This window comes from Castor canadensis, chromosome 7, assembly GCF_047511655.1.
Source record: "Castor canadensis chromosome 7, mCasCan1.hap1v2, whole genome shotgun sequence".
Classification (NCBI taxonomy): domain Eukaryota; kingdom Metazoa; phylum Chordata; class Mammalia; order Rodentia; family Castoridae; genus Castor; species Castor canadensis.
This window is the reverse complement of record NC_133392.1, coordinates 97880026-97904523: the sequence shown is the minus strand read 5'-3', so window position 1 is coordinate 97904523 and position 24498 is coordinate 97880026. Positions and strand designations below refer to the sequence as shown.

At 38.7% G+C, this 24498-nt stretch overlaps 1 protein-coding gene across 11 annotated transcripts in view; it reads right to left on the bottom strand.

Moving 5' to 3' along the window:
* The window catches only part of Zzz3 (zinc finger ZZ-type containing 3), a 110322-nt gene extending 88082 nt beyond the window's left edge, over positions 1–22240 (bottom strand). For 5 of the 11 annotated variants that reach the window (XM_074079717.1, XM_074079721.1, XM_074079728.1 and 2 more), the window contains exons 1-2: positions 22059–22239; positions 1778–1839 (exon numbers count right to left, since the gene is read on the bottom strand). The gene's annotated coding sequence lies outside the window, so the exon portion shown is untranslated. Of the gene's footprint in view, positions 1–1777; positions 1840–21387; positions 21767–22058 lie in introns of those variants that run through there. The other 6 variants (XM_074079723.1, XM_074079722.1, XM_074079724.1 and 3 more) reach the window with 5 other exon arrangements.
* Between the last annotated feature and the right edge of the window lie 2258 nt (positions 22241–24498).

The window sequence follows — 24498 nt, the reverse complement described above, 5'->3', positions numbered from 1 at the left end:
GTTTCCATAATGATACCCCCTCTTCTTATCTGTATGTCCATCACAAGATAGCAGTAAAAACTCTTCTAGAAAATGCCTATATTGTCATTCCAAATTTAATCCTCCTTTTATTTATCTAAGATACTTTTGATGAGTTTATGTTTTCCACTAAAAAAAAGTTTCATCTTTATCCAGAAAAAAGAAGTTAATGTAATTTTCGTTCAGTTCTTTGGAAATGTATCAATTTCATCACATAAAGCTATGGAAATTTCTGCAAATAGAATACAGATTCACATTTAAAACTAATCATACCAATATAAAAGATAATCATTTTCCCTACAAGGATAAAATTTTTATGACTGTAATTTCATAACAAAATAGTAAAAAAATTCAGTTTTAATGTATTTCCAAAGTTAATCCTATATCATGCTGTATATATTGTCAGGGAAGTTAGAGAATGACTCAAGGAGACAGTCCTCATGTTCTTTTTCTTCATCTAGTGGATGGTTACTTGGCTCGGTTTATGAAAATCATTAAGCTATACATTGTGCAATGTGCTTTATATATACTTGAATACAACGGTTTTTTAAAGGTTACCTATATGTGAAATGAAAGGTATTATAAAACAAGAAGCCAGACAACTAAATTTATAGTAGAGACAAATCAAAAGGGGATCAATAATACTGAAAAGGCATATTTCACTTTCTAGAAGATAAAGGTATGCCTTTTAAGTGACAGAGACTACAATTACTTATCCCCAGCCAAAATTTTTTTACTGTGGTAAAATACATATAACATAAAATTTATCATCTTAACCATTTTTCAGTATATAGTCCAGTGGAATTCAATTCAATCACAATGTTGAGCAACATCACCCCATCCATTTCCAGGACTTGTCATCATCTTGTAAAACTGAAATTCTATACTCATAAAACAGTAACTCCCCACTTGCCCCACTCCCAGCTCCTGGCAAACACCATTCTACTTCCTGCATATATGATTTTTGACTACTCTAAATACAGTATTTGTTTTTGTGACTATTTAGCACAATGTCTTCGAGTTTTATCTATTTAAAGCGTATGACAGAATTTCCTTCCTTTTTAAAAGTTGCATAATATTCCATTTAGCTTATCTCTCAGTGGACTCTTGTGCTGCTTCCACATTTCTGCTGTAAATGGTTCTGTAATGAGCATGAACATATAAATATCTTTTTAAGACCATGCTTCTGATTGTAGTTATCCCTAGATGTGGAATTGTTAGAGGCCACATCACTTCTAGTCCATTATTTTAGAGCCTAGCTCTAGCTCTGCTTCCCCCTATCCTTCATACTACCATAAGACCAAATCCAAGTTTTCTACCATTCTAGGATGATCTCCGTTTATTCAAATTAGAAGTAGAAATAGCTGACCTAACAGGAACCATACATTAGCACACAATATACACAAAATATACATTCTTCACTTATAAAATTTTTTCCGGTGAAAATTCAAGAACCCAAATTCCGTATGTACCCTGTATTTACTTATTCTAAATTGCCATAATTAAGTTGAGCTTTAGTTGTTTTTTTGTCTTGTGACTGGGGTTTGAACAGGGCTTCATGCCTGTACAATAGGCACTCTACTGCCTGACACACACCTCCAGTCCACTTTGTGTTCACACAAAAATAAAAATCACTAGATACCCTTTATAGAAATTATCCAGAGATCCATAAAGTAAACAATAACAGAAAAATCCAAGTAAATTTCCAATACAGTGATTGAAAGGGGCCTGTAGAGGTTATTTAGGCCTGAAAATGTACCTTGATTTTCTGACAGTTGCCTTGTCACAGAGGGAAATGAAAAGAGCGTTGTCCGCTGATATCTGGTTTAAAAGAAAAAAAAAAAAACTGGAATAATTATATAAACAGAATAAGATGATTATGTCTGGCACAATGTAGCCACTCAAGATTGTCAGTTATCTTTTTCTCATTTAGAAGTTTCTTAAATCAGAAGACACTCCCTTTTCCATGTTTTGAACATGTCTTAAATTGTTAACAAAGTAGTTTTAAACATGAAACAAAAAATTTGCAAATACCAGAAAGGTAGAAAATCTGAACATACACTGCAGTGATTAATATTAAAAGTGTCAGTATACATAACCTGAATCTAGCAACAAGGAAATAGCAAAAACATAGATTGAGAGACATTCAAAAAAATAACCAACGGGCCGGGCACCACAGGCTTATATGTATAATCCTAGCTACTTAGTAGGCAGAGATCAGGAGAATCACGGTTCAAAGCCAGCCCCAATTAGTTAGAGAGACCCTATTTTGAAATAATCCATCATAAAAAAGGGCTGGCAGAGTGTCTCAACAGTAAAAGTATCTGCCTAGTAAGCATGTAGCTGAGTCCAAACCCCAGTGTCGCCAAAATAAAAAAAATAAAAAAAAAACCAATCTAGGCCAAGTGAGGTAGCTCAAACCTGTAATCTCAGCTAATCAAGCAGCAGAAATTGGGAGGATCTAGTATTTTGCCAGCCTGATCAAAAAGTTATTGAGACCCTCATCCAACCAATACAACTAGGCATGATGGTGCCTGGCTGTCAACCTAGCTATGCCAGAAGTAGATTGGAGGAATGTGGTCCGGGCTGCCTGGGTATAAACATTCCTATGTTAAAAACAACTAAAACAAAAATGGCTGGCAAGCACAAAGCCCTGAGTTCAAATCCAATAGGATTCTGTCCAAAATAAGGGCAATATGGCATGTATTCTATGTTTTGACTTTTCTTTTTTAAATAACTCACACACTGAATTTCTGAGATTATACAAAATCAAATTCCTGAAAGTCTATCCAAGAACTATCCAGCTACTTCTTTCTCCAATTAAGTTTTTTTCAGTTCCCAATCATTAAATCTCTCTGAAGCTTTTAACCAAGCCACCACTCTTTTCCTCTGAAACTACCATCTTTGACCACCTCCGTGTTCTTCTACCTCAGATAAAAATTTTGAGCCTCTTCCTTCCATTTTCTCATGCATTGACATCTTCTCTGCTCTCCCCAAAATGTACACATTCCTTTCTAATTGTCTCCTACAGGTAAATTCACTAATTCTCCTTTAGGTAAATTTAACCTATAAGCAGTTTTCTATCTCTAGCCTCAATCTCCACCCCAAACTTCATATTCAGACCAGTATATTCTGAGCACTCAACCTAGGTGTCCCCAGATTACCTTGCATTCAACAAGTAAAGGGCTGATGAGGAGTGGCTCACATAGTAGAGCACCTGCCTAGCAAGTATGAGCCCTGAGTTCAAACCCCATTACAGGAAACACACACACACACCCTTAGCACATCCTAACGCTCTCCTTTTTCTCACAATATACAATCAAAAAACCCTGTTTATTCTACTGCCAAGAAGTCCTGGGAATATGCCTACTCTTTCATCCCATTTAAACAAGAGTCATAGCTGAATTAAGTCTCCTATTCCAATCTATTCTCTATCTGTTCACCAACATTATTTGTCTTAATAAACAGTCCTGACAAATTTTCAAAGGAACAGCGGCAGCAAAAAAAGAAGAAACAATCACTTCCCGCCATCTTCAATTCCTGGAAAACTCTGACTCTTCAAAGCCCAGTTCAATGATCCACCAAAATTAACTGCTCTCTCCTTTGCTCCCTTAGTGCTCTATTCTTTCATTATAGAATTCACAGCATATTCCATGTGTCAGTATTCCCTATTTGATTATAGGCTAATTGAAGAACCAATGTGATTCATTTTTCATTTTCTTACTAGAGTGCCTTAAAATTGAGCAAAATTCCACTCATATTTATTTCTTGTCTGAATTCCAGTTGTTTTTTTAAAATTCCAGTTTTACACATGCTGTTAAGTTTCCTCCAATAGTTTCAGGTTTTAGTCATTGATCCACACCAGCTGAGTTGTTCAGAAACTTTATAAGTAGTACTAAATATTTATATAAACTTTAATGAAAGATTAAAATGAACAAGGACAAAAATGAACTTTTTAGATACTCCTCTCGAAGTCTGATGCTGACCCCTTCTTCAACTTGGACTGGAGGTACAACTCAGTGATAGCGTGTTTACTATGTATGCTTCAGGCCCTGGGTTTAATTCTCATCAGAAGAGAAGAGGGACGGGGAAGAAGGAATGATGTAAAGGTTATTTTACACTTATTAATATAATGTTCCTAATACTAATGAAATAATATATTCTTCTACTTCTCCTCTAAGGATGTAACTAAGAAAATGATTTCCAAACCTACTATTTTCTTTTATAAAAATAAGATTATCTGTTTCTAGTTTTCTGGTATACTATGAGTGATCACAAATTAGTAAAAGCTAATTTACTAATTTGTAAACACCTCTCAAGTCCTTCCAGTCATTACAATGATCTAAACCTTGGAATTAGCTAGCTAGGGAGAAAATGGGTTCCTGGAATCCAATCAAGAGGTGAGGTTTACAGAACTTGATCAGGCAATGAAGTTAAAAAGCAATTATAAAATAATCACAAGCTGGTACCAGTGGCTCACATCTGTAATCCTAACAATTCAGGAGGCAGAAATTAGGAGAATCAAGATTCAAGGCCAGCCCCGGCAAAAAGTTGAGACCCTCATCTCAGAAATAACACACACACACCCCAAAAAAAGGGAGGGGGAGGGGGAACAGGCTGGCAGAGTGGCTCAAGTGGTAGAGTGCCTGCCTAGCAAGCCCAAGGCCCTGAGTTCAAAACTCCAGTACCACAAAAAATAATTATAAAAGGCTTTAAACTTGAACTCAAAAAAAAAACCAAAGAGCACTGTATTAGAGTTCCATGTTATCAGAGACAATTTCTGTTAAAGTTTCACTGTGTCCATTTGTGGTATGGAAAAAACCACCTGGACAAAGGAACCTTCCACAATCAATGCATGGTGACAAGCAGCCTGTTCAGATGATAGGGCCAGACACCTGTAAACTTAGCTTTTCAGGAGGCTGTGATGGGGAAGATTGCAGTTTGAGTCCAATCTATAAGCCCAGGCAAAAAATTAGTAAGACAACATCTCAACAGTCTGGACATGGTGGCACTTGTCTGTAAATCCCAGCTATGCAGGAGACATAGGCAGGAAGATCTTAGTCTGAGGCCAGAACCAAGCAAAACTGTGTAAGACCCTATCTGAAAAATAAATAAAAACAAAAAAGAAAAGGGCTGGAGGCATGGCTCAAGTGGTAGTGCCTAGCCTAGTGCTGAGTTCACATCCCAGTACCTCCAAAGGGAAAAAAAAAAAAAGTGAAGGTAATTCAACTCTGCTCCTAACTATGTCATAGGAATCCTCACTTAAGACAACAAAATTGTTTCCTTAGTGACTGTCCGACTTCCAGTTGAGTTAATATCAAACATTGAAATTAAGTACATCAAATTCATATTAATATTCATGGGTTAAGTTTAAAACTATACATTTTTCTTTAACTTTTTATAATGTTTAAGATAATTTTAACATTACAGAATCACATTTAAGCCTTATGATTCTAAATTTAACATAGTATTCACTTTAGGCTTAATAAGATTAGAAGTATGCTATTTGGTTTGCTTAATAACCAATATTGGAATGTTCAGAAGAATGTACAACTCACTATATTTACAAATTTCATTAATTAAATTTAAAAACATAAAATATTTGTCAATTATAACTCAATAAAGCTCGGATAAATAAAACAGTTTTAAGTACTTGGGAAAATCCAAGTACTTAAATTCAAGAAATTTTACAATTACCATGAAGCAGATTAAGTCTTTAAAAATAAGAAAATATTAGATACATAAATATAGGGAATATAATTAAAAAAGCTGCATGAGTAGTACAGCTGGCCAACATGAACACAGAATGTCCTAGTGTTCAACCTCATTCCAAGCATTTCATAAAATAAACTCATGTAACTCAACAAATTGTCCCCCAGCATCTGTCATGAGGCAGGCATCACTGCAGGCTCTGAGAACTAATGAATGTTAACAATCTCAACCTTCCTGCCATTCTTCATTACATTCTAATGAGACAAACACATTTCAGGTATGGTCATTTAGGTACATTAATGATGGTCACTAAAACCTGTGTGTATAAATCACATGCCTTTCAGAAACTCCCTTACAGGACTGACAGAGTGGCTCAACCACTAGAGCATCTGCCAGCAACTGTGAGGTGCTGAGTTCAAACCCCAGCAACACAAGGAAAAACTCTCCCTTAGAGAAAACTTCTCTAGAGGTTACATTTGAACTTAAGACATGAGGAAGCAAGCTATACAAATATCTAAGAGTATTCCAGGAAAAGAAAGTAAGTATAAAAGCCCTGTTACTTGAGGATTTTTTTTTTCATGGTACTGAGGTTTGAACTCAGGGCCTTGGGCTTGCTAGGCAGCAGTCTACCACTTGAGCCACAACCTCAGCCCCTTGAAAAGGTGTTTGAAGGTGGCTGGGGATATAGCTCAGTGGTTTAGTGTTTGCCTCCCATTCATGAGGCCCTGAGTTCAATCCCCGGTACCACAAAAAAAAAAAAAAAGAAAAGAAAAGGTATTTTAAGGAAGATTTAATCTGTTCAACTGAAATTACTAAACTATGATAAGCAGTCTTCCCCCACTCAGAAAGTATTCTTTATATTAAACTTGTTAGAGCCAGCAGGGGGCCAGTGGCGCAATGGATATATTAAACTTGTTAGGTTAGTCAAATAAAATGTGTAAGCTGAATATGAATACAAGTTTTTCTGCTGTTGATTGGAGACAGAGTCTATGTAGCTGAGGCTAGTCTGGAACTCACTCAGTAATCCCTTGTAATCCTCCTGCCTCAGACTCTAAAGTGCTAGGATTAGAAAAGTGCTGGAATTAGAGGCAAGCACTACTATGCCCAACTCAGTATTTCTAATTTATGGTTTTAATAACTCCATATTGTTTTCAAACCAAACATAAACAGTATTCTCTACACCCAAAAGTGGTATGACACCAAGAAACATACTGACAACCGCATTGCTCTAAAAGTAGTTAATTGGAATTGGAGATGTAAATATTTAATGAAACCAGATGCTCTTTATAATGTATAAAAAGGAAAACAGAAAATGCACCTCAGACCAGATATGTAACAAAAGTTTTGTGGAAGCTGCATTTTATCTGAAAATCCAGCCATTTTGCTAACATACATTTTAATACTGTAAACAAAAACAGAATCTGCAGAGACAATGCAACTCATGTACAGAATTGCATAAAAGTATATAAAATTATTATCTTTTCCATCTAGAATGACCATCATTCTCTTACATATGACAAGTAAAATCAGGATTTGAACAGTTCTCCTTAAAATTTCCTTCCCAAAGAACCTGCTTACTCACCTTGCTTTGAATTTAACTAAAACTAATCCTTTTTATTTTCCTTCTACATGTTTTTTCAAACCTTAACTCACTCAGGGATCTAGCCTCCTCACCTTCTTACTAAAACACAACTTTTTGGATTAACTATTAACTACAGGTTTTTTTGCTGTTTTTCTTTGAAAAATTTATTTGAGTAGAAATCACTAATCTGGAAATTGTAATAATTTCTTTAGGCTACTAACATATTTTTCTAGCCCCAATGGACATATTTTGTCATTTTAGTAGCAGGTTTTATTATCAAGAGTCTTCCACCAATGCTGACTGCTTATACTATCTATAGTCAGTACCAATCATTTTTTTTTTTTTAGTACCAATCTTTTTTTCTGAACTTTCTCAAATCTGCTTTCCTGCAAAGTCCTGGCTAACCCCCAAGGTGACACAGACACAACTATTTGAATGGAATCATTTCAACTGTAGATACTAAGAATCATGGAAAAGCCTGGGCTTTAGAGTCAGACATTGATCACTTACTAGCTGTGTTAACAACACTCTGAGTCTCCATTTCCACATCAATAAAGGAACAAATAGCACTTAATTAGCATTTGTTTTATATACTGTATTTGTACACAAAATGTACTACATCTTTTTCTCTTTTTTTTTTTTTTGCAGCACTGGGGCTTGAACTCAGGGCCTCATGTTTGCTAGGCAGGTGCTCTTGCCACTTGAGCCACTCCTCTAGCCAACCACATCTCTTCATAAGGAAACAAAGCTTAGAGATTGTAGCTTGCTTGAAGTTATGCTAGAGTCAGAACTAAAATTCATCCTGAACCGATTCCAAGCCACGTTCTTGTTAATACACCACAAAAATGCCTGACTATAAAAAGGGACTGCTTGGAGCCAGGTGCAGTGGCTCATACCTGTAGTTCAAATGGGTGGGGGAGGATTTAGTGAGACCCCATCTCAATCAAGGTGTGGTGATATGTGCCTGTCACCCCAACTACTTGGGAAGCATAAATAGGAGGACAGTGGTACAGGTCAGCCTGGGCATAACGCAAGACCCTATTTGAAAAACAACTAAAGTAAAAAGGGCTGGAGATGAGGCTCAAATGGTAAAGCACCTGCCTAGCAAACACAAGGCCCTGACCTCAATCCCAATACTGCCAAAAATTTGGTCCAACGCCAAAATATCAGGTGTTCAACAATGGCTAATTCTGTATCTCTTGCTTTCTTTCTCACTGATCAGAATCGATTCAAAACCAACAATTCCCTTCAAGATTAATCTGCCAGCAAATAAGAATTTATCAAAAGTTCTGATGATCTTTATTAGTGCATCATTTAGTCTACTAAAGTCAGAAACTATATCAAGCTCTGATAAACATATTCTAAAGATATTCTAGTATTAAAAGAGTCTCATGCACAGCCATAAAAATCCAGGATTTAATGGATCTGAACACTTAGGTAGGTCAGGCATGGTTGTGCACATTTGTAAGGGCCAGCACTAAGGAGGCTGAGGCAGAAAGATCTCAAGTTTGAGGGCAGCTTGCACTACAAAGAAACTTTGCCTCTGTCTGTCTGTCGGTCTCTCTCTCTCTCTCTCTCTCTCTCTCTCTCTCTCTCTCCCACATACACACACAGATAGTTGGACTTCCCTAGTCAAGATTCTGTGCTATTTATCCTCACAGTTCTTTGCTTTCTGAGACAGGGTCTTGCCATGTAGCCCAGGCTGGTCTCCAATGCCATCTCCTGCCTCAGCCTCTCACATACTGTGTGTAATTAGTTATGTCCACCACATCTGGCTAAGAATACTTTTATTTTCTTGTAGTACTAGGGATTGAACTCAAGTCCTCTACCACTTGAGTCATGCCCCCAGTTCTCTTGTTTTTAGTTTGTGTTTCGGATAGGGTCTTGCTAACTTTTTCCCTGGCTGGCCTTGGACCAGGAGTCTCCTACCTCTGCCTTTCAAGTTGCTAGGACCACTGATCTGTACCACTACACTCTGCTTGTTTTTGAGATAGGGTCTTGCTAACTTCATCCAAGCTGATCTTGAACTTCAAACCTCCTACCACTGACACCCAAGTAGCTGGGATTACGGCTAGCCCAAGAGTTGACTTTTTTTTGTTAGGCTTTTTCTGCACATGGTATGTTTTTAAAACTTTTGAGAGTTTGGTGTGGTAGTACATGACTGAAATCCCAGCACTGAAATCCCAGTTAGAGGCCAAACAGGAGATTCCAAGATGGCGACTAGAGGGAGGAAGCAGAAAGCGTGCTTCCTAAAGTAAAATGTTGGAGAGACGCTGGAGATACACCTTACAGGAAAAACCACCGAGAAGAGGCCAAACAGTTCCAAGCCAGCCTGGGACACACAGCAAGATCCTGTCTCAAAACAGTCGCTCTTGTGAGGTATTCAGGGCAAAACAGAAATACAGTATCCACAATACAGATAAGAGCACTAAGGTAATTATCACCATGGAACTACATATTGTAAATCTCTCTTAATTATTTTCTCTTTCTTCCCTCCCCCCCATTTCTTCTTCACACATGGATAATGAGTGACCAACTAAATTCATGAAAGTCTCCTAGCCTTAAATTTCACATCTTAAATCCTATCAATCAGAAAAAGTGACAGGAATGGAAATTAAGAGTTAGAGTGTCATTAATATTTTCAGTCTCTCAAAAAAGTAAAAAATATAAAAAAATGGGTGGCCAGTACTCCATGCCTGTAATCCTGGCTACTCAGGAGGTCAGGAAGATCTCGTTTCAAAGCCAGCCTGAGCAAATAGTTCTCAAGACCCTACCTTGACAATACCTAACACAAAAAGGGCTGGTGAACTGGCTCAAGGTGTAGGCCCTGAGTTCAAGCCCTGGTACCACAAAAAGTAAAAGTTTGTGGACTAAGGTTTACAGAAAAATTTTTATTACTAAACTAAGGACTTCTAAACTATACCACTGATTTTTTTTTTAAAGTATAATAAGCTTAAGTTGGGAATGACAACACTGGCATTAGAGAACTTTTAAGAATGAAGGAAATATTCTAAAGTGGGTTTTGGTGATGGCTGCACAACACTGTAAATTTGCTAAAATATAACTATTATTATTATTATTATCATCACTATATTTAACAAGTCCTGCTTTGTAGCCCAGCTTGGCCTGGAAATGAGGATCCTCCTGCCTTGGCCTCTAGAGTGCTGGGATCACAGGTTTGGGTTGTATGCTTAAAAGAAAAATCAATCCCAGCACTGGGGAAACTAAGCCAGGAAGATCAAGAGTTAGAAGCCACTCTGTAATCACAGCAAGACCCTGTCTCCACAAAAAAAGATTCACCCCTGACACACACAAAAAAAAAGTGACCAGAATGGTCTTTCCTTATTTAACTCCCCGAAAATTAACATCAGCATTTAGATCTATTACCATGCAAATCTGTGTGACTTACTTGAATGGAACCTCAAGTGCAATTTTAGCACATTGGGAGAAAAGAGAAAGAGGAAGGGAAAAGGAAGAGGAAGGAGAAGAGAAGAGAAGGGAAGGGAAGGGAAAGGAAAGGGAGAGAGACAGGAAAAACAACTGACAGTATGTCAGTGTATAAGAAATTCATACATACATGAATGGTCCTGAAGGTAGCACCAAAAGCAGAGTCTCAGTGCTTAGGTTAAATCTCAAACACTGCATTTAGCACCCGTGTAACACTGGATGGTATTTAACTCCTCTGCTTCAATTTGTTTATAGAAGGAGGGTTACTGTTACCGTCACTGCTGTTATTGTGAGGACTAATGATAAACAGTACTTAGCACATATCTAGCAAAAGACAATGTTCAACAAATTTTAATTTATTGGTATTTCTTTTTTAAATAATCTAAAGAAGCCTACTTCAATCTTCAATGTACATACAAACTACCTGGGAACCCGTTAAAATGAAATCCTGTTATTCAGGAAGGCTGGGTGAGACCTGATATTTTTCATTTCTATTGTTTCCAGACAGGCATCAGGGAGCCATACTTTTGAACCGAAGACAGTGGCTCTCTAAATGTGGTCTCCTGACCTACTAAACCTAAAAGTATAGGGGTAGAACCCAGAAATCTACTATTTAAACAAACCACCCTTTTCTTCTACAAAATCGGAGAACAGCATGGCAAAACAGGTGGGGGGGTGGGGGGGAGGTCCAGTTCCAGTGGGAGCAGGGAGATGTGGGGAAAGGGTGTAGAAGGGTGAATATGGTACAAACACTGTATACACATATATGTAAATGCAAAAATGGTACCTGTTGAAACTATTCCATGGGGTTTGAAGGGGGGATAAAGAAGAATGGGGAAAGGGGTAAATTCAAGTATATTTGATACACTGTAGGAACTTTTGCAAATGCCACAATGTACCCCCACCCAGCACAACAATAAAAATAAATAAAACAAACAACCCTTCCAGGCCATTTATGAAGCATGCTAAACTGGAGAACCACTGTCTTATTAGTTACAAATGAATCAAAATTTCCTTGATCAAAGTCTGTAACTACAGAAAGAAAAGTTATCTACCTATACATGTAGCAAAGTCAAACTGGAAAATGTTCTAACTAGCTCACCAAGTAAGAACAGCATTTGTAGACTGAGAGTGTAACTCAATGCTTGCTCAAGGGCCTCGGTTTAATCCCCAGCAACACACAAACACCATTTATTGAATTTGGTAACTGTAACCATTACAAAAGTGAGTTATTCTCTCCTTCATCTTCATGAGATAATCTTCTCCTAAAATGTACCCTCAAATCAGACATTTAAAAGCTTCACACAAAAAGCAAACAAGGCAGGTACACTGGCTCAAGCATCAAATCCTAGTTACAGGAGGCAGAGCCTAAGCAAAAAATTCACTAGACCCCATCTCAACCAATAGCTGAGCACAGTGCATGCGTACCATCCCAGCTATGAAGGATCACAATCCAGGCTGGCCTGGGCATAAATTGAGACTATCTCAAAAGTAACCAAAGCATAAAGGACTGGGAATGTGGTAGAGCATCTCTCAAGTGGTAGAGCAGTGCCTGCCTAGCCCTAAGTTCAAACCCGGTACCACTAAAAAAAAGGAATGAATTCTTATTTTTGGAAATTAGGCAAACTGTGAAAAATTTTACTTCCACAAAAGCTTAGCAAATTAACTAGAGATGGACGTACAGAACCACAAAATGTACGATATTGTTGAACAAAATTGCTTTTAAACTGCTATAATTTTAAACCGTTTATAATATTCCAGTCCTAACAATTATTGAGTAACCAAAACTCAATATGCTTTATATAAAGTATATTAAGTGTATCAAACTGTAAGATTTATGGGAAAAACTAGGTACAGAAAAATAGTAATAAATCTTTCACTATGACTTTACTTAAAATTAAGATAGTCGGCCAGGCACAGTTGCTCACACCTACAATCCCAGCTACTTGGAGGCTGAGATAGGAGAATCCCAATTCCAAGCCAGCCCAGGCAGAAAGTTAGCAAGTCCCTATCTCAAAGAACAAGTGGGGCATGATGGTTCATTTCTATAATCCCAACTACGAGGCAAAAGTAGAAGGACCACAGTCTAAGGCTGGTCTGAGCAAAAAGCAAGAGACCCTTTTCTGAAAAATAACTAAAGCAAAAAGGGCTGGAAAAGTGGCTCAAGTGATAGAGCACTCGAGGCCCTGAATTCAAACTCCATCCAGTATTGCCACCTTCCAAAAAAATTTAAGAAAGAGAATTGACCTGAGTGCCTAGCTACTTGAGACCCTCAGCCAGGTCCCGGTAGCTCATGCCTATAATCCTAGCTACTTGGGAGACTGAGACCAGGAGGACTGAGGTTCAAGGCTAGCCCAAGACAACAATTGGAGACCTCTATCTCCAAAATAGAATAAAATGAACCAAAGGTACAGCTCAAGTGGTAGGACACCTACCTTTTGCAAAAGGCCCTGAGTTCAAACCCAGTCCCATCAAAAGATAAAAATAAACAGTGAAATGAGAGGAATGTAAGGAAAATTTTTGGTAAGAAAGCTGGACTTACACTTGACATCAGCCTGAAAAAGGATTCTAACTAGGTAAGACTCTTAGCTGATTCCCAGTTTTTTAGTGGCCTGCAATTTGATTTTATAATTTAAACACCACAATGTGGTACTATTCATAAATACAAAATTTTCTGAAAGTAAAGTAGCTTAATTTTAAATTGGGACTTTTTTCTTGGTGGTAGTGGGAACTCTCAACATTCTTTGAAATCCTGACACTACTAGAAAACTAGGAGTCACTGCTTGAGGAATTCAAAGAATGAAAAGCAAGCTACCAAGTAATAAAAGTCCAAAAACGCATTAGATAGAAGAAAGGCTGAACTAAAGTTTCCAAAACGAAACCTTTAAGTGGAGGATGGGAGCTGATGAGGTACTGGTATAAGCCATTAATGGCAAATTTAAAATACACTGTTCACCTAAGTAGCATTAAAATACAAACACATTCTACCACAGTGTAAAAGCAAAGAAGGCTTTTCCTAGTTCTTAAAAACTATGAGGGCCATGAGAAAATGCCTAAATCAAACTGCTAAGAGCTCCAGGTATAAGTCAGATGCAATTGTAGGTTTTCTTAGGTTACTAGATGAAGGCACAAAATGTAGTGGAATCTTATGAACATAATGTTGAGTTAAAAAAAAAAAAACAGACACAAAGCAGTACATATTCTATGAGTCCAATGTTCAAAAGCAAACAAAATTATTCTATAGTCCTAGACATCAAAACAGTGGTTTCCTTATGCAGGGTAGGGGTGGTTAAAAAGTCAGAATATGGGCACTAGTTTTTGGGGTTTTGGTAACGTTCTGCTTCTTCAAGGCTATTATACCAGTGTACTCCCATTCAATCCTATTTTCTGCACATTGGCAAAAGCAACTCATTCTTTATGAGGAAGCAGAATTCTAGTAGGAAAAAAAGGAATGAATTATGTTACAATCCTCTTAGATGTCATCATAACCCAAGACAGAAATTTCATCTTATCAAGTTTTTCATCTACAATTCTCTTTAGTTGATCACCAAGCACAGGACACATGTTTTTCTCAAACATTTATTGTTTCATGCTCATGAAGTCACTTAAATCTGGCCTTTCTTACTAGCATTAATGTAATCACATCATCTGTAAAAAAGAAACAAAAACAAAAACAGGAATGTTATTACTTAATAAGACAATAGTTTTGGAGCCATCAGTTTTATAGTGCAAATAAGTATAGTACCTCTTTTTATCAATTATTTTAAGATACTGAATATTATTTCAAAAAAGAAAAAGAAACAACTCACAATAAATAATAAGTACTTTCAATATTAAAAATGTTCTCTTTGGCAACAGTGCCCTCCTAATAATGCCTCAAAAATTGTTATTCATCACTAAATTTCAGTAAGTGAATCATATCACATTTGAAGATACTGAGTCCTACAACAGCTAATTACAAAATTAGAAGACTATGATGTCAAGTTATCTATTACTGTTTAATAAAGTAAACACCCTAACTGGGCATTGTGGCACACTCCTGTTATCCCAGCTACTCTGGAGGCTAGTTCAATCTGGGCAACTTAGGGATACCCTGTCCCAAAATAGAAAAAATAATATAAAAGGTCTGCAGATCTATTTCAGTGGTACAGAACATGCCTAAGCATGCATAAGGTCCTGGGTTCAATTAATCCCCACTACAAAACAAAAACAAACAAACAAAAAAACCTAAATTTTTCTAAGTTAATTTCTCTAATTATAGAAAATCTATTTCTCTTTCTAGCCTCTGGTACGGCCTTAAGTCGTTTCATATTTTATATTTGTTCAACAAAGGAGAAATCAACTCTGGGGTATGGGGAATTCACATTTCTTTCCAGGGGCAGGGTGTGCAGTATGCTGGAGATTGAGCCCAAAGCCTTGTGCATGCAAGCCGTGCTCTACCACTGAGCTACACCCGCAGCCAAGAATATTTCAAATTTTGGCTGATAAGAAAAGAAGTTATAAAACATTGTTTTGTAAAGAATGAGCTTTATTATCTTATTAATTTATGAAGCGATCTTAAAAATAAGAAAACATCCATCACAACAAAAAGAAAACCAAAGCCAATGACATTAAGCATGTCATAAAAATCACCCAAGAACAGTATTAACATTTTCTAAGGTTTGGGAAAAAATAATCAGCATAAAATATAAACACTTAAAATGAAAGAATCAAGCACACAAAACAATGGAAAAATAAAGCATTATTTAATAGAATTAAGACAATTATTAGTTTGCAGGAAACCATTTAGATTCTCATTTTATACCAATGCCAGATGAGGTAAAAAGTTAAATTTACTTAAATCTAACTTAGAAAAACCTAAAGAAACAGTATTAAAATCAGTATTACTTATTTTTACATTTCTGGAGGAGAGGCGGTTTCATAAGATCAGCAAAACAAAGTATATAAAGGTATTTGATGACATTAATTTTAAATTTGTTTACCTTAAAAATTCACAAGGGAACTACATCTATTAAGTACAATGTAATGTTTCACTTCTGCAGTAAAGAAAATGTGGTACAATATGTAGCACACCTTATTAAATTAAATGTTTATAAATAATATTCAATTTTAACAAGGTTTAGAGCAAGTACTCCGCTGGGAATAGTAATTTACCCCTTTGATAAATTCATTGGTCATATATTTAGAGAGATTAAAATGTACCTAAAAGTCACTTTTGACAATATTTAAAGGAAATATTGCTACATATAGAAATGTTTCTTCTCTGGAAATTATGCATAAATGTATCTTCTCTGTTACTTGCATATGCAAAATAATTAAAGCGGGGAATAATGTGAATTTACATACTCATATAACCATTTATGATGGTGGTTAATCAGACTCATGAGAATAGAAAAGTGTTACTTCACATTAGGTTAAAAAGTGGGACATGAAACTATTTTATCTGCAACTATGTAAAAGTTCATTTTAAAATCATGGAAAAAACATATGAAAATGCTAATAAAGGCTACACTAATTCTCAAAATTTAAAGTCCTCAAGCCAACCCTTTGAAATCATAGAAACACATGCACACACTTTACACTGAGTCAAACACTAACTGTCATCACTTACCCCTGAAGGGAACATAGTTTAAAAAAAATAAATAGGGAGAAGGCCAGCGAGGAAAGAAAAAAAATTCACTACAATATGATACAGTTCTTAGGCAAAGGACAGACTTAGTATCAGGGTTCAAAACTACACAATTAAATCATATCCAGGTCATCTCCTAATTCTAATTACCTGGATTACTAACTCTTTCATTAGCAAATATGGTAGTGTGTAGCAAAATGTAATAAAGCCTTACTTGGAAGGTTATCTCTTGCAATATTAAATAAGCAAATAAATACAACAATAAAATAAAAGAAATTCCATACACAATGTCACCATTTTTACTTGCTATCATCAGACAAGTAATTCTCTGTAAGGTAACTTCCCAGAAAACTGAAACTTAGCATGTGCAGTAACTAAGCTTTAAATGTTTATTTACTTTTTTAACAATCTTTTCAACAGACACCAATTTCTTAACATAGTCCCTGGAATAAGTTTATTTATGATTAATATCATCATTGGGACAGACCAATTATTATAATATTTTCTACAATATTTTAATTCCCTCAGGGGTTAATGATTATAGGAGTGCATGTCTTAATGTAACGGCCTTAAAACGCTATTATTCTACAGTTCCACCTACTTTTAATAATTTTTCCTTTTCTCTTGGGGAAAAAAAAAAGATATTTCTGCTGCTAGTGTATCTAACTCCAATGGCCAACACTGTGGTTTTTCATCTGTGGGCCAATTCCAATTAGCAGTTTCGAAATAAAGACCATACCCTTACTCTACAGTCACGTGCTATGCAACGTTTTATGATCAATGACAGACTATATATACAAAGGTGATCCAATAAGAACGTATCACCTAGTGATGTCATGGTCAGCTCATTCTGTGTAAGTATACAATGTTCACGTAATCAAATTGCACAATCTCATTTCTAAATTTTTACCCCTCTCATGAAGCCAGTGTGACTATTTGCATTACAGCTGTTTTGAAGGCTGAAAGACCTTTTTATGTCTATGATCTCTTCTGTTTCAAATGGTTAAGATCACTAGCACTCAATATGTGTTAGATGAATGACTTTAATTTATAAAAATACTATGTTCAAAAAAAATTGATGCAGGGCATGGTGGTGCACCTGTAATCCTAGCACTCAAGAAGCAGAGGGAGGATTGAGAATTCCAGGCCAGCTTGGGCTACAGAGAGATCTATCTCGAGACAATAAAAACAAAAAAGTAGTACTAGTCTGATTACAGGGAGCGATAACTGAACTTGGGGAATGGTAGTCAACTCACATCTGACAAGCCAAAATTACCTAAATGAGATAGAATATCTAAAAAGAAAGAACAGAAAGGTGAGAAATATAGGCTCAAACAAAAAAGCCAACTTCACATTGCCATGGTTTTAGAACAAGACTTGGGACTTTAGGGAATATTATACATACATACATGGTTTTTTGTGTTTGGGGTTTTTATGTGTGGTACTAAGATTTGAACTCAGGGCCTACACCTTGAGCCACTCCACCAGCCCTTTTTTTGTGATGGGTTTTTTTGAGACACGGTCTCACAAACTTTGCCCAGCCTGGCTTAGAACCTCCATCCCCCTGATCTCTGCTTCTTGAGTAACTAAGATTACAAACATAAGCCACCAGCACCCAGCTTGTATTAAGTATAATGACAAAGGTTATCAAAGTATTAACTACAGAAACTTGCACCACAGGGGGTATACCACATTTAAATTAGTCAAAGAAATCAGTCTTTCAGCAACTATTCCTTATAGGTAACTCCAAACTGAATTATGATTTTAAATTAAGTTTTTTCTTGTTGTTTGATTGTTCAATGTTACTGGGGATTGAATTCAGGACTTTTGAGTTTTCTGGACAAGCATTCTAGCATTTGAGCCACACCCCCAGTCTTGAAATTAGTTCTTTTTTGTTTTGTTTTTTTTTAAAGAACCTGCAACATACTTTCATTCACTGATTCCAGAAATAAGCAATTGGGGGGGGCGGGCGGGTGGCCCAAATAATGTATACATAAATGTAAAAACGATAAAATAAAATTAAAAAAAAAAAAAAAGAATCCTCTACTGAAAAGTCAAACTTTAATGTATGTTTTCCTTTCAATGGGAAAAATAAAGAGAAAAGTTCATATCTTAAAAAAAGAGAAGCAAGCAATGGGTGGGTACTAGTGTGGGAGGGGGAGGGTGAAGGAAGGAGATTAAGGTGACAGTATATGGTTGATGGACTCTTCATATACCTATACGAAAACACAGAAACCCTCCTGCAATTGCTCTAAGTGGGGTGGGGAGGGAGCTGAGAGGGAGACAACATGGGCAATATAAATAATGTACAATATAAGACTAACAGAAATTGTCACTACGAATCCCCCCATAATGAATATATCCTAATAAAAAATTTATAATTAAAAAAGTAAGCAAAATTTATATTCTTGATACAATATGTAATACAGGTAGTACACTGTATAGTTTACAAAGTACAAAATTTTGGAAATTAGCAATGTCAGACCTTTAAAGAAAATCCAAGTGGAAAATAAGTAAATAAATAAAAATCCAAGTGAAGACAAATCAGTGATACATTATCATTATTCATTTCCTATGATTACTTAATTGCTAGCTCATTATTTCCATGACATTTGAGAAAAAGCAAAATAAAATTCCTTTGTTAAGTTTTAGTCAAGTAAACTCAAGCCATGCAAAATACTCTTCTCCTCTTCCTTAGATTTTCTCAGTATATTTCTACCAAGAACCTCAAATAAATTTTAGTGCCTGTAAAAGACTGCTAATTCCCAATACCCACTATCACGACCAGTTTATAAAACAAAAGTTAAAAAAGAGTAAGAACACAGACCAGATGCACAGAGTGGGAGACCAAAGGTACAATTATGCCAAACTTATGTATATACCTTTGCAAAGACTACAAGTGTGACCACCAAATTCATTGTCATCTTCAGTTCCCTACTTTTAGAATGTTCTTAGCAAGTGTTATTTAACCAAATGACTTTACCTAAGTAATTCACAAAGTTTCAATTAAATATCAACTTCACCTGCTGACTTTTAGCAGCGCTATCTAGTAATTTTAGAGATGCCTATAGAATCCCACATCATACCTCTCAAAACTCACTTCTATTCTTTAACAATTGTACTTGCACTACACACACACACACACACACACACACACACCACCCAAAGAGGGGACACTTTTTTTTTTATATTGGACAGGTCTGATAATACTGCTAAGTCATGACAGTATACACCTGTAATCCCAGCACTGGAAGGCTGAGGCAGAAGGATGGAGAGTTCCAGCCCAGTCTGGGCGACATTACTCTGTTTCAAAAATAATAACAGCAGAAATATTGCTGTTAAGTGTGGGGGGGGATAATCACAAAATGCACAAAATGCACAAAATGCAGCTGCTTAACAACTTTTAAGTAGGTGTATGTACAACAGCTGATATACCTACCATTAAGTTCAGTAAACTGCATGGTCAGAACTATAAATGAGCTGACAAAAAAAAAATTTTTTTAGCGTTTCTGGGGTTTGAACTCAGGGCCTCACACTAAGGTAGGTGCCCTACCACTTGAACCAGCCACTCCACCAGCCCTTGAGCTGACAAAATTAAAACTTCCTGAAAACCCCTATAAACATACTTCAGTCAGTCTAGAATATACAATATGTAAATGCTAAGGTAAATATATAGCGTAAATATTAAACATAAAAATATAAAAACCCCAGTGATAAAACAACTTACTTAGATCTGTTTTGCAAGTAGTTTCTTTTTGTGCAAAGTTACCAGCATACTAAATCATCTTCACTGCAAAAATAATAGCGTGTCACTAGATAGTTCCACAGGACTATACCACGAAAAAAAATCTGCTTTTTACTTAAGAATGGATACACGAGTCCTGAGAAGAGGCACACATCACTACGTAAAAACTTAACCAAGTAGAAAACTTGCTGATTGGTAATGTGGTAGTCTATCGTGAAACTACAGCACTGCAAGTTTCTCCCCTTCGTTAAAAAAATAAATGAAAACAAAACATGGGAAATATTCCCAAAGACTGGTAAGTAACAGGTAGAGGTTTAAAGCTGAGCAGGGAACTTGGTGGAAGACTGTAACGAGGAGCATTTTGCTCTAACACATACCTCTCTGCGGTAAGTGTAGAAACAAACAATACTTTTGTAGTTTAAAAAGGTAAACTACAAATGAATTTCCTAGTTGTCTGATTAGCTGTGTACCTAACTCCCCACTACCAATACTAAATAAAATTCACACACGGAAAAAAACAGAAGCAAAGCATAGGTTGAATTCATTTGTAAAAAGGCATTACAAAACTGAAGGAAACTGGCTTTTAATTAAAAAACTGACCTAAAACACTCCACTATTATATTAAACTCGTAACCTAAATTACCCATCCCTAATCACCGAAGATGGCAACCTCAGCAACACAGCAGTAATCAAAAACCTGTCGATAACTATGAGTTAATCCGCACGTTCATGGTGATGAAAAGAACGACTTTATTCTACTCTCAGATACCATCAGAGATAATGGATTCTGCAAATACGGCCAAAAGTTACTGTAAACACAATGTTACCAATGGCCAAATCACTGAGAGCGAACAGAAGCCCGTCTCCGGCGACTGGAGAAAGACACGGCCGCACGACAGCGACCCGACGGTTAACAGGTCTGGAGAGTTTGCAAAGGTGACGAGCAGACACCGGCAAGAGCGTCTACAGAAGAGGCTCGTCATCCAATGGGATCGTCCGTGGCGAGCGGGGACTGCAGCGGATGGGACGGGACGGGACCGGCCGAGGTGGGGCGGAGCGGGCATCGCTCACTGCGCGGGGAGCAGTCCGCCGAGGGGTGCAAGCGCTGCTGCAGGTGGCGGGGCGCCTGCGGGGGGTGGGGAGGACGGGCGCCTCAACGGGGTCACTGTACTCCCTCTAGAGACCCGGGAAGCTGACACCACACGTCTCCCGGCACCGAGAGGCACTCGCCCCGGCCCCTCCCTCACAACTTGCCTTGTGGAAACAGTTGCGGGTCCCAGGCCCCCAGAACCCAAGGCTCCGCCATCCAGGACAACTGCTCTGCCAACAAGGTCCCGCGAGAATCGAGAAACCTCGCGATACAAACCTACTAGCATCTCGCGAGTTTCCTTTAGACCCAACATGGCGGTAAGGAAAAACCAGTACTTTGGAACTTAAAAAGTGTGTCATTAACGGACTGGAAGCGGGTAAAAACGCAGCGGGAGGAATAAGTTTTTTTCCGCCTGCTATGTCTCCTCCTAGTCCCCTAGTAGAGAAGAAGCCCAGCAACCATCCTAAAACCTCCGCTGATCTCGGTTACACTCCACTGGGCGTCCCTCTACATCTGCCAGCCTCGCTGCGTGTCACGTGGAGACAGACTTTCGGCCTGCCCGTCACGTGGGTCGCCTCTGGGAGTGCGCGCGCGCCCGCCGCCCTGCCCAGAACCCTCCCCGCCCTCCTTTCGCCCGCGCACACGTGCGCGCGCATCCCCGGCCCCACGTGGGGGCTTTGCCGCCGCCGCCGCCGCCGCTTCCAACCAACCCCCTCCATTCGGAGCACTGGGCTTCAAATGCGGGTTTCAGAGCCGATCGTTCCCCGCGTGCCCTCCCGCTTTAATCTCCCTCCCCCGCGTCTGGACCCTAGCACGTGCCCCAGCGCCTGCTCACCTTCTGAGTGGAGCTGGGCGCCACGGGCCGCTCGGGGAGGTGCCGCTGCCGGGCTCGCTCTGTCCCCGCCACGGCACTTGCTCGAGTGCCTGCCGCCGCAGGAAGCTCAACGGCGGCGCCGCGGCGCTTCCAGGTGGGTCCCCGCCTCCCGTTCCTGCTACTTCCCGCAGCACCAGCGGCTCCTTCCGGTCCCCTCCTTTCTCCTCTTGGTTGGGACCGGCGGGCGGGCGGCGGCGGCGACTCCGGCGCGCTCACTACACCGCCTGCTGGTAACCGCGGCCCGTGCAGCGCCCGCCCCGGGCGAGGGTTGGTCTTCTGATAGCAGGACCCAATCCATCCCCCATTGCTGTCTGACCCGCCTCACCCAAGGACAGGCAGCCCTGTTTCTCCACTACTGGAAATCAGTTTCATCCTGCCCTTTGTGGTCTTCTGAGGGTCTGTAAAGCCTGGCTCCCTTAACAGTGTGGTGTGGTATAGATGCTCCTGCCTACTTCTACAGTAAACACACACACATCTGGCTTTCTAGCTGTCACGCAAGCTCCAACCACTTTTAGCCTCTCAGGCTGCACCACGGCCCCCAGATTTCCTTTAACTCATCAATGCGTATTTCAGGTCCCTTAGAGGTCACTGAGAGCTGCCCAGACCGCTCTGTCCAGAAGTGCACACCTCCACTTCTCGTTTGCTTTCTTTACCTTGGTGACAGCCCGTCCACACATTTGTACGTGTTCTCACCACTAAGAATGTAGTATATAGCCGGGCACCGGTTGCTCACGCCTGTAACCCTAGCTACTAAGGAGACAGAGATCAGGAGGATCACAGTTCGAAACCAGCCTGGGGAACTAGTTCAGAAACCCTATCTCCAAAAAAAATCCATCACAAAAAAGGACTGGTGGAGTGGCTCAAGGTGTAGGCCCTGAGTTCAACCCCAGTGCCCGCCCCCGCCCCCCCAAAAAAGGAATGTAGAATATATAAAGGCAGGGTCTTAGTAACTCAACTCATTGCAGTTTCCCCAGAACTGTTCCTGGCACAAATCGATGCTCATATACTGTGTCAAAAATGTTTAGTGGAGCTGGAGGTGTTGCTCAGTGGTAAAGCATGTGCTTAGCATGTGTAAAACCCTGGGTTCAATTCCCCCTTCAGTGCACCTGCCCTCCCCCCCCCAAAAAAATCAAACACGTTATCTACCAAGTAGTGAGCATGCAGGAAAATAAAGCCCATCATACATTAATGGAGATAAGCACTTCCTTTGGGTTGATAGTACTATAGATGAGCTGTGGAAAAGCTAACCTAAAACTCTTTCCATCTATAATTAGATTACTATCCAAAAACATCAAATCCAGTGGTAAAAGCTGAAGCTATTAAGGGGGACTCTAGGAAAGCTAAAGCTTTTAAGAGGGACTCTTAAGACAGTTGTCAAGTAGACTTGTTGCTTTTGTTTTCCTTATCTCTGGAGTATTTTTTTTTTCAGCCAAGTGAATACATGTGTCTTTTCTGTTGGCAAGGAAAGTTACTAAATTATTAAATGCTTGAAATGGTTACTTGTATTTGTTTTACTTCAAGTCAAAGTAACAGTTCCAAGAAGGGTTGCCAGATAAATACTTTTTTTTTTTGAGACAAGGTCTCAGCTGGACTCCAACCCTGGGCTCAAGCATCTTCCTGCTTCAGTAGCTTCTTGAGAAGTTAGGAGGACCACGCCAGAACACTGGCTCAAGTTTTATTGAACCTATTTAGTTGTAATCTTAGGCTAGAGATGTTCAAATAAACACAACATGCTTTACTTTCCCTGCTCTATACGGAGAGTCAAATTCCATTTATAATAACCATGGCTTCTTGAGTCTTATGTGCCAAGCAATATCCTACTATAGGAGGTAGATACTATTTCTGATGGTCTGTAAAATGTACTTCTCAGATCCCTTGTCAGTAGTGAGGAATTTTGCTGCTAAGAGTGTTGTCCAGAGCCAGCCATCAGTTGTCAGCTCCCACCTAGTATGTGGATAAAACTCCCAGCTTGCTCACTGTTTGGGTAAACATAAGGGAAACCCTCCCCTGTATCTACTCCAAGTCCATAATTGGCAGTAGGGTTCTGGCATTAGCTAGATCCTCCCCTTCACAGGGTTTCTTTCTGAATAAATCCTGTTCTGGATTTGAGCTGTCTCCCTCCCATCTATTCTGAGCTTTTTTCAGTCTAACATCTCCGTCTCCTCATCTATCCATGCATTTCACTGTAATATGCCTTTTTCCAGTCTTAACACTTACCTCAACTTGGGACAATTCTGAAGGATCATCCCATCTCCTGCATAAATTGCAGTATCCCCTGAGATACTCCATTGAGACTTCTGCCTCTGCCAGTTCTGCCTTTTTTCCCTCCTACAAGTGAGAATCTTAAGCACATTCCCTAATAAGTCTACTGCACCAATATGCAAGTGTCTGCTTCCAGAGG